Source organism: Drosophila suzukii, chromosome 3 (genome assembly GCF_043229965.1).
Source record: "Drosophila suzukii chromosome 3, CBGP_Dsuzu_IsoJpt1.0, whole genome shotgun sequence".
Classification (NCBI taxonomy): Eukaryota; Metazoa; Arthropoda; class Insecta; order Diptera; family Drosophilidae; genus Drosophila; species Drosophila suzukii.
The window spans coordinates 86,063,654-86,070,068 of record NC_092082.1 but is presented as its reverse complement, the minus strand read 5'-3'; positions in this window follow the sequence as shown (position 1 = coordinate 86,070,068).

Genomic DNA, 6,415 nt, shown 5'->3' with positions numbered 1-6,415 from the left:
AATTATTTTTAACATTGTTACAATCAATGATTTCATTTCCTTTTAGATTAATAAAAAAAGTATATCATCTAAAGCCCAAGTAAGTTCCTTTGTAATCCCTGTGTGACCCATCATCCTTCATCAGTTTTCTGTGTGTCCAATCAATATTTTTCACTTCATACAAAGTTTCCTGTTCATTGACTGAAAGCCCCACCATAATTAGCTTAAAGTCGTGTTCGAAGTCGCCACACCTTCAAGGTGAGCTTGGCCAAGCTCGTTTAGCGCAATTAGCCACAATCGAGTTGATATGTCAAATTAATAAAATATTAAACTGAAGGTGGCCCCTGCTGCTCATCGAGGTTAAGGCGCATAAATTTTGCAATTCGAGGCGTTGATTTGTTGAGCGTGTTTTTTTTTTTTTTGAGAAGGATCACAGGAGGACTGTCAAAAAGCCGTAATTTCTGTTTAACTTTGCGCGGCCAGCCTTCGATAAATTATCGCAATTTGCGTTGCATTTTGCAGAAGTTGAGGCACTAGCAGTTGCTAAATTAACAGAAGCCGAATGCAACTAATTTGCGACAAAACGCCCTCAGGTAGTGGCAGTGGGCCAATAAATCACGTCAACCTAAACTGGAAGCCAGCAGCCAGAAGTCCAGAAAGCCAGAAATCCAGAAAACCGAGGAAACCAGCTTGGCATCATTTGGCACTCGAATTTGTTGTCGTCGTCTGCATGCGCGCCAAATAAATTGCCCTTGCCAGCGGTCCAGCCTTTGGGCCTTTGGTTCTCGGCTTTTGGCCGGGTTTTTGGCCAGGCTTTTGGTCCAGACCCACTCCATCCAGTTCCCTGATTCACCCCGGCCCATTGCGGGGCGCAAACGCGGCCGGCAATTGTGCAGGATCACCATGAAATGGGATTAAATCGGACAAAAATGTTCGTTAGCGTCAATGAAAAGGCCAAAAAGAAGGCATGAATGGAAGCTGCGACTTGTGGCAGGCTGCAGCTCCAATTTGAAGGACCACACTTTGGAAAATAATCAAAACTATAACATCAAGATATGGGACAAGTCATTAACTATTTAAAAACATTAAAAACAAATACATATATCAGTCAAACTATCACAAATTTGAATTAGTTATGTATTTTTTAAAATACTTTAATAGGGCATATAAACAAGTGCCCTTTAAAAATATTTTTGTATCATATTTTCAACCAATAAAATATACATTTTTTTCTTTTTTTACAGAGTAATCCTTTAAATTTGTTCTTGAACTGAACTTTAAATCAAATATTTCTCTAGGTGCATTATCTGGGCTGGCTGGGCCAACAACAAATTAACACCTTGGCTTTTGTGTTGCCACTTTGGGTACAAACAATAAATAAATATCACTGCACGTTCACTCCCCGCAGAAGTTGGCCTGTCAGAAGAGTTTCGCCGCAGCTCGAACAAGGCCAGTTCCTGTGCATTGAGATTGGCAAATTTATCGTCTTTTAATTAAAGTGCAGGCGACCCCATTCTCCGTCAGTCGGTCAGAAAGAGAGCGCACTAATTGCCCCTCCCCGTCTCTTTTCATCGTCCTATTAGGAGCGATGATCGCCACGTGATCTGCATATATAGGTAGGCTTTGGCCATCTGCAAATGTGCATCCTCCAAGGATCTTAGATCTTAACCAAAGACCAAAAAGCGGCGGAAGAGAACACTGCGTAACAAAATATTTATGAATATTAGGTCAAATAACTAAATGGTATATTACTAGTATTCTAAAGTATAGTTTTTTTAGATTTAATCACAAAATTTAAATACCTATAAATGACGATAAAAATTCTGTACAACTTATAAAACTTGTAAGCATGTAACTAAGGACAAATTCTTTTATTTTAGATTGCTTAATGCTTAGAGTCTTGAAATCGGATCTTTAATAATATCATACCATATACCAAACAGCAAATTTAGTAGGAAAGAAAACGGTTCAACTATGTTTTTATAATAAATATAAGTATAGTTATTACCTCTACAATGTATTTTCCCTGTTACCCAGTGTAATTGGGAAGTGTATCTGGCCTGTTGGCCCTGAGATTTGTACACATCTCAGAACTGATAACTAACCGGGCTGTCCAGCCGCCTCAGGCAGCCTCCACTCAGCACTCGGCATCAAAATTGAGTAATTTAACTACTCAATTCACGATAAATATCCTACTGGGCAGCCCGTTGCAGTGGATCACCGATCAGCGATCAGCGGGGGTGTCCAAGCCCCTTTTCCAACCCAAACCCCCTTCGTCCTGCCCTTTTCTGGGGTCTGGCATCGTTGTTAGCTGCTTTGGAGGTGTTTTTGAAATTGCCGATCATTAAATGGGGACGTGCGCTGCGACGGCGAGGGTTTATTACAAAGTTTGTCAAATGGATTTTAAAGGGTTTTTTTTTTTTTTTTTTATATTGACTAGACAGCTTTATAAAAAAAATTTATATTAGTATTTATATATTATATATTAATAATACATATGATAGAAAGATTTCTTCGTATCCTACCATTTCATCAAAAACGAACAGTAAAAATTACATAATCTGTCGCACTCCAATATATGATGGAAACAAATATTTCGTTTGCCAAATCAAAACCAAAATTGTCTCGAGATTATCTTGGGAAACCTCTTCAAAAATCCTGTTTTATAAATAACACCCTTTACCGCCCCATGCTCGAAACGATCGGTGCTATGTTTTGTGATCTTTCCAGCGATCGTTCAACTTAATCACAGCATTCATTGTTGGGTCTCCCCATACGCAGAAGAATCGAGGGGGAATATAAAAGTGGGGGCTACGTTAACAACTACACAGAGATGTAACTACAAGATACTACATACTTTGTTGGCCAACTTCAATTTAGTTTATTGTTATAAGTGAGTGAGGTTAAGTGCGCGAGTAATCTACGAGGTAGTTTCCCCGATCCACCCGATTCCACCCATATATATACCCGATCCTCGTCATCGGCATCATCATCATTTGTAAAGGAGAAGCGAAAAAATCACAAACTGATTGCATTCCAATCGAGCGGCCAAGTAAGTGGCGAGTGTGCCGGAGCAAAGGTGTTATAAAATTTGTTTAACTTAATTTCATCGAGCGCCGCTCCGCGAAAGAGACGGATATCTTGAGGGGAGAAAGAGACGGCAGCACTCGGCAGGGGGGCGAGGAAAAGCAAAAGCGGCGCTCCTTTAATCAAGACATCGAGGCAGGACGATCAATCAAGTCATCAATTTGAATGTGTTGTAGCACAAAATATAGTAATTTTCAATATATTTTCAGCAATAATTCAATTTGCAATTATCTCAAGTGTTTTGACTCCGAAACTTCAAGACGATCCACCGACTTTGGATCGATGGATCGCTGGATCGATCAGAACAAATGATCTCGGCCCGGGGGCTCTGCCTCAACTTCGGCTCACGAGTTGGTGTAAATGAACCCAATTGATTAAAGCGTAAATTAACCTGGGGTTAACAATGTTTGGCCGCAATTGTTATTAATCATTTGGCGGTATGAATGCCTAATCAGTTCGGGAATTATGAACGCTCTTGGGGGCGGCAATTGTCAAAGCAGTTGCTTTCCCACCGAATTCAATAAACGGTGATTGGCCTTTGAGGAAGAAAGTGCGATCAGAATCTGGCTAACTGAAATATGAATAAAGACGAGCGGGGTAATTTCCCCAACAAAGCAATAAATAATTGTTAACGATCCAACAGATCATCGGAAAAGCCTTTTCACCTTCTTGGCAACGCATTGAGAACCCTTCAATTGCATCAGCATCATGAGATCGATCCTCACAATTTCCATCTCCCCATTGACGAGAGTTAATTTTTCATCATTACAATTTCCCAGCCTCCGATCCGCGCTTCAATAAATCAATCAACAATGCAATCGAACCGGCCAGACATCGCGTCTGGGCCAAGTCATCGGCCCTATAGGTTTTATGGTATAAGGTATAAGGTATATGGCTAATATGCCAGACAGTTTGGAGCCACAGCCACCAGCGATCGTTGATTTGTTTACAATTTGACTTATCACAATTCATGCTTAGTTGGCACTTTTTTCGGTGATATCTTAGGGGGGATGTCCATGGCATTTGGGACCCTCGAAGGTGCAACTGGGCAGGGGCTTATGTCAATAGAACTTCTTCAGCAGCGCACTTTGAAGTGGGAAATTGACAGGCTTAATGATCTGGCTTTCGACTCTGTCGATTGTCGGCTGAGGGCCCAGCATTTGGGCATTACTAATGCCGAAAGTTCAATTTGAATGCAATTCGTCAGGCTATTGCTGGGTTAGCTGTTGAATTGGAGTCAGTCAGTTATACAGAAGCAGAATCTAACAACTGAAACCCTGCCTGCCGCACTTCTATATTCCATTCCTTAAGTTTTTGGATCCCGATTTTGACGTGGGATACCTCTATGAGTTTGTGGTGAAATCCTCTAATAATCTGCATTAAAATTGTTCTATTAAACGGAGGTCGAAATTTTAAACCATTTTCATGTTCGGTTTTTCCGAATTTTCAAAGGATTTCAGTATTCGACCCCAAAACTGCACTTCTAGATTCCATAACTTGAGTTTACATTAGCCGAACATTACATTACATTAAAATATTTCTTTTAATTGAGGGTCCAAATTTTAACCCATTTTCATGTTCGGTTTTTTCGTTTTTCCAATGGATTTCAGTACCAGACCCCAAAAACTACACTTCTAGATTCCATAACTTGAGTTATTGGATCCCGATTTAGACGTGGGATACCTCTATGAGTTTGTGGTGAAATTCTCTAATGATCTACATTAAAATATTTCTTTTAATTGAGGGTCCAAATTTTAACCCATTTTCATGTTCGGCTTTTTCGTTTTTCCAATGGATTTCAGTACCAGAACCCAAAAACTGCACTTCTAGATTCCATAACTTGAGTTTACATTAGCCGAACATTACATTACATTAAAATATTTCTTTTAATTGAGGGTCCAAATTTTAACCCATTTTCATGTTCGGTTTTTTCGTTTTTCCAATGGATTTCAGTACCAGACCCCAAAAACTACACTTCTAGATTCCATAACTTAAGTTATTGAAACCCGATTTAGACGTGGGATACCTCTATGAGTTTGTGGTGGAATTCTCTAATGATCTACATTAAAATATTTCTTTTATTGAGGGTCCAAATTTTAGCCCATTTTCATGTTTGGTTTTTTCGTATTTCCAATGGATTTCAGTACCAGACCCCAAAAACTGCACTTCTAGATTCCATAACTTAAGTTATTGGAACCCGATTTTGTCGTGGGATACCTCTATGAGTTTGTGGTGAAATTCTCTAATGATCTACATTAAAATATTTCTTTTAATTGAGGGTCCAAATTTTAACCCATTTTCATGTTCGGCTTTTTCGTTTTTCCAATGGATTTCAGTACCAGAACCCAAAAACTGCACTTCTAGATTCCATAACTTGAGTTTACATTAGCCGAACATTACATTACATTAAAATATTTCTTTTAATTGAGGGTCCAAATTTTAACCCATTTTCATGTTCGGTTTTTTCGTTTTTCCAATGGATTTCAGTACCAGACCCCAAACACTGCACTTCTAGATTCCATAACTTAAGTTATTGGAACCCGATTTAGACGTGGGATACCTCTTTGAGTTTGTGGTGAAATTCTCTAATGATCTACATTAAAATATTTCTTTTAATTGAGGGTCCAAATTTTAACCCATTTTCATGTTCGGTTTTTTCGTATTTCCAATGGATTTCAGTACCAGACCCCAAAAACTGCACTTCTAGATTCCATAACTTAAGTTATTGGAACCCGATTTAGACGTGGGATACCTCTATGAGTTTGTGGTGAAATTCTCTAATGATCTACATTAAAATATTTCTTTTAATTGAGGGTCCAAATTTTAACCCATTTTCATGTTCGGTTTTTTCGTATTTCCAATGGATTTCAGTACCAGACCCCAAACACGTCACTTCTAGATTCCATAACTTAAGTTATTGGAACCCGATTTAGACGTGGGATACCTCTTTGAGTTTGTGGTGAAATTCTCTAATGATCTACATTAAAATATTTCTTTTAATTGAGGGTCCAAATTTTAACCCATTTTCATGTTCGGTTTCTTCGTATTTCCAATGGATTTCAGTACCAGACCCCAAAAACTGCACTTCTAGATTCCATAACTTAAGTTATTGGAACCCGATTTAGACGTGGGATACCTCTATGAGTTTGTGGTGAAATTCTCTAATGATCTACATTAAAATATTTCTTTTAATTGAGGGTCCAAATTTTAACCCATTTTCATGTTCGGTTTTTTCGTATTTCCAATGGATTTCAGTATCAGACCCCAAAAACTGCACTCTAGATTCCATAACTTAAGTTATTGGAACCCGATTTAGACGTGGGATACCTCTTTGAGTTTGTGGTGAAAT